The sequence below is a fragment of the Pteropus vampyrus genome, unplaced genomic scaffold (genome assembly GCF_000151845.1).
Source record: "Pteropus vampyrus isolate Shadow unplaced genomic scaffold, Pvam_2.0 Scaffold4, whole genome shotgun sequence".
In the NCBI taxonomy this organism is placed as follows: domain Eukaryota; kingdom Metazoa; phylum Chordata; class Mammalia; order Chiroptera; family Pteropodidae; genus Pteropus; species Pteropus vampyrus.
In genome coordinates, this window is record NW_011888785.1 from 13,658,783 (window position 1) to 13,668,989 (window position 10,207).

At 31.7% G+C, this 10,207-nt stretch overlaps 1 non-coding gene across 1 annotated transcript; it reads right to left on the bottom strand.

Annotated features, from left to right (window-relative positions):
- Positions 1–2,793: 2,793 nt before the first annotated feature.
- Positions 2,794–2,899, bottom strand: LOC111743266. The gene has a single exon (XR_002781619.1). It is a non-coding gene; the product is annotated as a U6 spliceosomal RNA (small nuclear RNA).
- Between the last annotated feature and the right edge of the window lie 7,308 nt (positions 2,900–10,207).

Genomic DNA, 10,207 nt, shown 5'->3' on the forward strand with positions numbered 1-10,207 from the left:
TTGCTTTGTTAATTTTAAATTTCATTGATTTCTGCTCTGATCTTTATTGTTTCTCTCTTTTGACTTACTTTGGACTTGATTTTTGTTTTTAGGTTCCTATGGTAGAGCTTTAGATCAATGTTGTTAAATATTTCTTCATGTCTAATATAAACATTTGGAGCTATAGATTCCTCTCTAAACATTGCTCTAGTTGCATCCTGGATACTTCTGTCTGAAGTCTTTTTATTATTATTTAGTCCAAAAATAATTTAAATTTTCATTGTGATTTCTTCTTTAACCCATGGTTTATTTAGATGTTCATTAATTTCCAAATATTGGAGAATTTGTAGATTTTTTTTTAATTATTATTATAGTCTGTCTTCGATCAACCTTTTTGAGGTTTAATTTTTGTACCAAAAACTGCACTCAGTTCAAGGATACAAGCAGATGAGTTTTAACATATATATCCCTTATGATATCACTTCCAATCAAGATACCGAATATTTCCATCGATCCCCAAATTTCCTCATGCTCTTTTGTAATTCACTACTTTTTCTTCAATAGTTAGTTTAAAATAATTAAAGAGATATGTATATAAACATACATAAAAACGCACATTAATCAAAAGAAACTTGGTGTTTATATTAATTTCATATAATGTAGACCTCAAAACGAGAAAATATTACCTGGGATAGAGAGAGATATATGTTGATCATTCAAATGAACATAGAACGTCTCTAAATAGACCATACTATGGGTCATATAACAAGTCTCAACAAATAAAGAAAAAATGAAATCATACAAAATGAGAAAGAAAAATTCAGCCCTTGACAATCATGAGAGGTAGTCAGTCTGGCATGTTTTTTGAGGAAAAAAAGAATAAAAAATTTGTTTCAGAGTCAAGTCAGTTCGTTCCACTATTTTAAAGAACACAGGGAAAGATAAAACTTGAGTGTATATAGCAAGTTGTAGGAGACTTGAGGAAAGTGAACTTTATTTGCCATACTTTATAATATCTGAGTCTGAAAGGAAACAGACAAAATATGTTAAAATTTTGGCAATATTTGCTTAATTTGGTGGGCTTATTTATAAATATATGTTAATATCCTTTAGTGCGGAAGACCGAATTAATCTAACACTGGAATTTTATTTTCTCCTCGTGAAAATATAAATTGATTTTGAAATACTAAGTCTACTTTTAACAAGGAGAATAAAAGATTATTCTTTATCTTTTGTATAAGCTGAAATTTCAGTAGAAATTCTGTATCACCAGAATAATTTTCTGTAATTTGTGCTGACTTTATTATGTTCTTGATTATTTTTTTTTTTAAGTTCATCTCTTCAGAACAGCTAACATTCCTTACAATTTTGTTACCTTCTATTTTTATTGTAACATATTGTAACTTTGATTTATGATGACTTAGGCTATAACTCTTCATTGTTTGCAGATTATTCTACTCCTGTCTCAATCAAATGACCAAATATATTTTGGTAATTTTTATTTTGCTTTCCCAATATCAAATTCTAAATTGAGAAAGATTAATTTTTTAGAATTTAATTTTTTTTTTATTGTGGTAAAATATAAGAACATAAAAATTGCCATCCTAAACATTTTAAAGTATACAGTTCTGTGGCATTAAGTACAATGAGTACGTTCACATTTTTGTGCAACCATTACCAGTATACATCTCCAGAACTTTTCATCTTCCCAAACTGAAACGCCATCCCCATTAAACAATATCTCTCCATCTCTTCCTCCGCCCAGCCCTTGGAGGCCACCATTCTACTTTCTGTCTCTATGAATTTGACTATATTAGATTACTTATAGAAGTGGTTCTATGGTGACTGGTTTCTCTCACTTAGAATGTCTTTAAGTTTCATCTATGTTATAGCATGTGTCAGAATATTCTTCCTTTTTATGGCTGAATAATATTCCACTGTGCATACATACTACATTTTGTTTATTCACTCATCTTTCAATGAACACTTGGATTGCTTTCACCCTTTGGCTATTGTGAATTAATGCAGCTATGAACATAAATAACTCTTTGAGACCCTGCTTTCAAATCTTTGGGGTATATACCCAGAAGTGGAATTGCTGGATCATATGGTAGTTCTAGCTCTTTAATTTTTTTTCTTTTTTCTTTTTTTTTGGAATGGCCATATCAGTTTCCAGAGTGGCTACACCATTTTCTATTTGCACAAGCAATACCAAGACTACCAGTTTCTCAACATTCTTGCCAATACTTGTTATTTTCGGTTTTTATATAACAGCTATCCAAATAGTTGTGAAATGACATCTTGTTGTGGTTTTGATTTACATTTCTCTAATGATTAATGATTTGAACACTTTTTCACGTGCTTGTTGGCCATTTGCATATCTTCTTTGGAGAATTATCTATTCAATTCCTTTACTCATTTAAAAACCTGAGTATTTTTTTGTTGAGTAGTAGAAGTTCTTTATATATTCTGGATATTAACCCTTAGTGAAATATGTGATTTACAAATATTTTCTGCCATTCCATGGGTTCCCTTTTCACTCTGTTAATAGTGTCCATTGAGGCACAAAAGTTTTAAATTTTGATGTAGTACAATTCATCTATTTTTTTTTTCCTTTATTGCCTGTGCTTTTGGTGTCAAACCCAAGAAATCATTGCCAAATCCAATGTTACGAAGTTTTCTTATGTTTTCCTTTTTATGATTTTTAGCTTTTCTGTTTAAGTCTTTAAGTTAATCTTTAGTATATGGTGTAAGCTAAAAATCCAATTTCATTCTTTTGCATGTAAATATTCAACTTTCCCAATATCATTTGCTGAAAACATGAAATACTTCACAAATTTGCATGTTATACTTGTGCAGGTGCCATGCTAATCTTCTCTATATAATCCAATTTTAGTATACGTACTGCCAAAACAAGCACTAGATGTCTTCTACAGTTAAAATTAAAACTATCTTTGAGATTTCTCAAAGATCTCCTGGAAAATCACAACTATTTACATATTTATCTTATAAAAAGAGAAATGCCAGAAATATTTTAGGTTGCTTTGATTATACTTTATGTTTCTGAATTAGTTCATCACTATTATAAGAAATTTATGGGAAGCATTGTCAAATGAAAGGATAATTTTCTACAGATAAAATGTTGCTCATATAAAATTTTCTGAGATTGTATATTGTGCAAAATAAATCAACAAGCTCGAGAGATTTGTTAATGTCTTCATTATCCATGATATAATCTTATCCAGGGAAAAATATTGATAAAATTGTTATGAAAGAGTTGTGTATTATACCCATTGGAGAAATTTACTCCCCTCAATTTTGATACTGTTAGTTACCGTCAAAGTTGATCTCATCAATTTAGTCACACCATGTAGCAGAAAGTTCTGCTTCTTTGGTGGTTATAATATAAAAACTATTCTTCACCAGATCAGAAGCCATACTCTTAAAAAGTTCTTCAAGAGAAGGGCTTCAAAAATGAGAAAACATAATATGTAATCCACGTATTGTGAAATAATTATTATATCTTAAGGCAATTATTTTATTTATGAAAAGATCTTCAGAAGTAACCTCAAAACACTGATTTTGCTTCATCAATAAATAAATAAATAATAAAACAGTTGAGTTTTTGAAAAATATACTAAAATTCCAAGGTTGTGAAAGGTGTTTCTGCTCTTTTTGTTGCATAATGCTTAGTTACACATTAATATATACTTAAAGCATATATTTGGTCCCAAAAAGAAATAAATTTCATTTTAAATATCATTTTGACAGGATAAGCTTTTTTTTGCATAATTAATTTAAAGGAAAGTAAGCCCCTTGATTTTGTTTACTGACTAGGAAGGATTATAAATTTATCCTTATATATATTTTAAATAATTAGATAATAAAATTTTAACTATTTTAAATATTAAAATCATTATTTAAAATAAAAGCTCTACATTTTTAGAAGGAAAATTATTTTGATAGAATGTGGATTATATGTTGATATGCTAATGTAAAAATATTTTACTTAAATTCACTTTTTTATTGTATACCATACAAAAATAGATAAAATGATTTTTAAAACTTTGGAGAATTCATAAGTAAAAAAAGATTAGAAAATGTTAGGTTATGTAATTATAATTTTATAATAAAATAATTCTTAATAAAAAGGGATATTTTCTAATAGATATGTACGTAAATTCTAATTGTATCTAAGCATTCACAAAATTCATATCTGTGGTCAAGTGTTATGTTTTAAGAAATATTGAAGAAGTTCAATTTTCGAGTTTTACTCATTTTTTAAATTCTTTGGTTTAGAAGAGTATTTTGACACTTTATCCATTTTATAAGCATCTAGATAAAATGAACATTCCTAGCATTGTTTATATAGTAACAATGGGGCAGCTGAAAATGGAAACATATACAGCTTTTGTAGTTTCAACTTAAATAGGGACAGGATAAGCTCCCTTTCTTTTTCTCCAGCTTCTGCTCCTCATAAAAGCAAACATTTTGCTAATGGCAAATTCAGTATACCTCGGGCCCTCAAGAATGTTAAAGCCTCCTATTCCTTATGACACTTAAGCTAGTACTGGGATGGCTCCCGAACCTGTCAAGGAGTATAATTTTTAATTATTTTGTGTGTGCAGTCAAAGAAACTCAGGAAATAGGATTGTTTGAAGATACTTTCAGTATAATCTTGGATAATTGTTGGATATCCCTCCAGCATCAGAACTTCTTTGTGGAAACCTCTCTACCTGCCCCTGCATGTGACTTCTAGATTCTAAACAGTGGTTTGAGGTGTCATCCTGAAGTTCAAGGCTTTGAATAAGGGCATTATTTCCCCCTTAAATTAGTATATTAGGTTATGGAAATTCTGGGCTATGGTTTATGCTGTTTATGTTACCACAAGCATACACAAGAATGAATGTTGAAGTTGGCACCTACTAGAGGTATACTTGGAAAGTGCCAACAAGAACAACAACGACAATAAAAACCTGGCACAAAGGACATTTTTGAGGAGTATTCTTTGGAGGAAGAGGAGCTTAAAGCATTGACTACTCCGAATTAGCAAAGCAAATTTTATATATTGATGATTCCTCTTCTTCATCCCTTACAACCAGTCAAACCCAATCCTATTATCAAGCTTAAAAAATAAGAAACAGCTGAATGGATTACCAATAATTTGAATATCCCGATAGTATAAGCTCTAGGTGATGAACAAACTATTTGGTGTCACCCAGCCATGCCTAAAGAAATAGAAGAGAAAGAAGAAGACATGAAACCAGGCATCAGCCACTGCAAAGCCAATTGAATTATAGGTGCAAGAGCAATTGTATTATTGTTGAAGGAATGGGCATATTGCACTAAAATGTTTTATCAGAAAAAGAAGTATCAATGAAACCATATTTCAGAAAGATTTTTGAAAGAGCAGGCTTTCTAGAGCCCCGTTATCTTTTGCTATTTCCAATCTAGCTAATCCCATTATTGACGATAACTATTATATTTTAATCCCAATCCCAAACCTGGGAGTTTATGCATTTATTCAGCAAACATTTGGATGTCAATTAGACTTCTGATATAGTGCATTGATGAGATGATGAGGACCCAGATAAGGAAAAAGGGACAGAAAAGATAGGGTTAAAATATGTTTGAAGTTGGTTGTATAGGATATAGAGGCAGATTAGAGTAAAAGAATAACAGGAAGTTTGAGGCATTAAAAGAGGATATAATCATGACTCTCATACAAATATAAAATGGACACCTGCCAAAGATTGTATTTTACATGTTAATTAATGAGGGAGTCATAGATGTACCAACTGATTCAAGTGAGAGTTAAAGAATCACACATATATAGAGATTAAGTATGTTGAAATTAATTTACAAATAGTTGTAAATCGGGCTTATTCCATGGGCAGAGATAAAGCAATTGCACCTACCCCAAACAAAATTCACATGCATAATTTTAGACAGCAATCATCTGCATTGCTATCAGTTATCTATAATTTATAAGAAGTGTAAAATAGCTCAAAGAAAATGAAAGTACAGAGTACCTACAGAATCAGATATCAGTTATGGTGTTCTTCAGCAACCACTTAATTTTCCATTGAAGACATTCAGTAAGTCATTTTGGTCCAGTTCGAAAGAAAGAAGATAATGAATTTAAAACGTTTTGAGTTTTCGTGTCCTTCAAGATCTAAAAATACTGACAAAAGCTCTCTATATTTGACATTTGGAAATTGGTGTTACTTTTTCAGAAAAGACTAATAACAAGACTCAGAATCTTGAGGTTTATTGATCTGAATCTTCCAGATGAGACACAGTAAAACATTGTTAACAAAGTGGACTCTCAAGTCAGATTGCCAAAGTTCAAATTCTGACACTAACTAGTTATTGACTTTGGGCAAATTATTTACTTTCTCTATAACACAGTTTCTTCATTGCTAAAATGAGAAAAAATAACGCTATTTAATTTATAGGACTCTTGAGAGGACACCATAACAAATGTTATGTGCCGGATATATTGTAAGCACTCAGTAAACTTTATGTATTAGTATCCTGAAAGGCTATTAATATTGCCAGTCTTCTTATGAAGAGTACCTTTCAAAGGAAGTTTATGTAAATCCATTACATTTTCTAGTTCCTTGCAATTTTCACTTGCGCACATTCTCAGCCCCATCACCTCATAAAACACAACCTCATAAGCTAATCCCTTAAGACATAGCTAGGGGCATTATCATGAGAGATGAAAGGAACAACCATTGACCAACTTCAGCTATGGAAGTCTCATCTCGTCATCTCTTATGCCCTCTTGGCATCTTAAATCCTATAGCACTCACCTGACAGCCAGGAATATTTTGCAGTTAAATCCAGACTCTTACACTCTGGCACCAAAAATATTGCTTAGTTTCTTTCCCATAGCGCATATTTATTGATCAAATAAGAATTATTTAATCAAATAAAAGATCAAAAATTACATAAACCCTACTTGTCAAATAGGGAAATAAACATTTTAAAGCAAAACTGAGAGCATATTATTAATAAGAAATGTTTAATGATAGGTGGCTTGGAGAGATTCTATTGCCGAAGAATAAAGATAAAGAAATACTGAACAAAGCAGTTTTATATAGGTTCCCTCACCACTTAAGCAAGGAGTCTTACGTAAATTCTAATTGTATCTAAGCATTCACAAAATTCATATCTGTGGTCAAGTGTTATGTTTTAAGAAATATTGAAGAAGTTCAATTTTCGAGTTTTACTCATTTTTTAAATTCTTTGGTTTAGAAGAGTATTTTGACACTTTATCCATTTTATAAGCATCTAGATAAAATGAACATTCCTAGCATTGTTTATATAGTAACAATGGGGCAGCTGAAAATGGAAACATATACAGCTTTTGTAGTTTCAACTTAAATAGGGACAGGATAAGCTCCCTTTCTTTTTCTCCAGCTTCTGCTCCTCATAAAAGCAAACATTTTGCTAATGGCAAATTCAGTATACCTCGGGCTCTCAAGAATGTTAAAGCCTCCTATTCCTTGTGACACTTAAGCTAGTACTGGGATGGCTCCCGAACCTGTCAAGGAGTATAATTTTTAATTATTTTGTGTGTGCAGTCAAAGAAACTCAGGAAATAGGATTGTTTGAAGATACTTTCAGTATAATCTTGGATAATTGTTGGATATCCCTCCAGCATCAGAACTTCTTTGTGGAAACCTCTCTACCTGCCCCTGCATGTGACTTCTAGATTCTAAACAGTGGTTTGAGGTGTCATCCTGAAGTTCAAGGCTTTGAATAAGGGCATTATTTCCCCCTTAAATTAGTATATTAGGTTATGGAAATTCTGGGCTATGGTTTATGCTGTTTATGTTACCACAAGCATACACAAGAATGAATGTTGAGGTTGGCACCTACTAGAGGTATACTTGGAAAGTGCCAACAAGAACAACAACGACAATAAAAACCTGGCACAAAGGACATTTTTGAGGAGTATTCTTTGGAGGAAGAGGAGCTTAAAGCATTGACTACTCCGAATTAGCAAAGCAAATTTTATATATTGATGATTCCTCTTCTTCATCCCTTACAACCAGTCAAACCCAATCCTATTATCAAGCTTAAAAAATAAGAAACAGCTGAATGGATTACCAATAATTTGAATATCCCGATAGTATAAGCTCTAGGTGATGAACAAACTATTTGGTGTCACCCAGCCATGCCTAAAGAAATAGAAGAGAAAGAAGAAGACATGAAACCAGGCATCAGCCACTGCAAAGCCAATTGAATTATAGGTGCAAGAGCAATTGTATTATTGTTGAAGGAATGGGCATATTGCACTAAAATGTTTTATCAGAAAAAGAAGTATCAATGAAACCATATTTCAGAAAGATTTTTGAAAGAGCAGGCTTTCTAGAGCCCCGTTATCTTTTGCTATTTCCAATCTAGCTAATCCCATTATTGACGATAACTATTATATTTTAATCCCAATCCCAAACCTGGGAGTTTATGCATTTATTCAGCAAACATTTGGATGTCAATTAGACTTCTGATATAGTGCATTGATGAGATGATGAGGACCCAGATAAGGAAAAAGGGACAGAAAAGATAGGGTTAAAATATGTTTGAAGTTGGTTGTATAGGATATAGAGGCAGATTAGAGTAAAAGAATAACAGGAAGTTTGAGGCATTAAAAGAGGATATAATCATGACTCTCATACAAATATAAAATGGACACCTGCCAAAGATTGTATTTTACATGTTAATTAATGAGGGAGTCATAGATGTACCAACTGATTCAAGTGAGAGTTAAAGAATCACACATATATAGAGATTAAGTATGTTGAAATTAATTTACAAATAGTTGTAAATCGGGCTTATTCCATGGGCAGAGATAAAGCAATTGCACCTACCCCAAACAAAATTCACATGCATAATTTTAGACAGCAATCATCTGCATTGCTATCAGTTATCTATAATTTATAAGAAGTGTAAAATAGCTCAAAGAAAATGAAAGTACAGAGTACCTACAGAATCAGATATCAGTTATGGTGTTCTTCAGCAACCACTTAATTTTCCATTGAAGACATTCAGTAAGTCATTTTGGTCCAGTTCGAAAGAAAGAAGATAATGAATTTAAAACGTTTTGAGTTTTCGTGTCCTTCAAGATCTAAAAATACTGACAAAAGCTCTCTATATTTGACATTTGGAAATTGGTGTTACTTTTTCAGAAAAGACTAATAACAAGACTCAGAATCTTGAGGTTTATTGATCTGAATCTTCCAGATGAGACACAGTAAAACATTGTTAACAAAGTGGACTCTCAAGTCAGATTGCCAAAGTTCAAATTCTGACACTAACTAGTTATTGACTTTGGGCAAATTATTTACTTTCTCTATAACACAGTTTCTTCATTGCTAAAATGAGAAAAAATAACGCTATTTAATTTATAGGACTCTTGAGAGGACACCATAACAAATGTTATGTGCCGGATATATTGTAAGCACTCAGTAAACTTTATGTATTAGTATCCTGAAAGGCTATTAATATTGCCAGTCTTCTTATGAAGAGTACCTTTCAAAGGAAGTTTATGTAAATCCATTACATTTTCTAGTTCCTTGCAATTTTCACTTGCACACATTCTCAGCCCCATCACCTCATAAAACACAACCTCATAAGCTAATCCCATAAGACATAGCTAGGGGCATTATCATGAGAGATGAAAGGAACAACCATTGACCAACTTCAGCTATGGAAGTCTCATCTCGTCATCTCTTATGCCCTCTTGGCATCTTAAATCCTATAGCACTCACCTGACAGCCAGGAATATTTTGCAGTTAAATCCAGACTCTTACACTCTGGCACCAAAAATATTGCTTAGTTTCTTTCCCATAGCGCATATTTATTGATCAAATAAGAATTATTTAATCAAATAAAAGATCAAAAATTACATAAACCCTACTTGTCAAATAGGGAAATAAACATTTTAAAGCAAAACTGAGAGCATATTATTAATAAGAAATGTTTAATGATAGGTGGCTTGGAGAGATTCTATTGCCGAAGAATAAAGATAAAGAAATACTGAACAAAGCAGTTTTATATAGGTTCCTTCACCACTTAAGCAAGGAGTCTGCAATTCCTTTTACAATTGCAATTAAAGCCTTAACAATCTCAGCTATGCAAAAAAAAAAAAAAGGAAAAAATGCTTAAGAAAAAATTCTGGAAAAACATACATCAAATTATTAACTAAAAATGACTC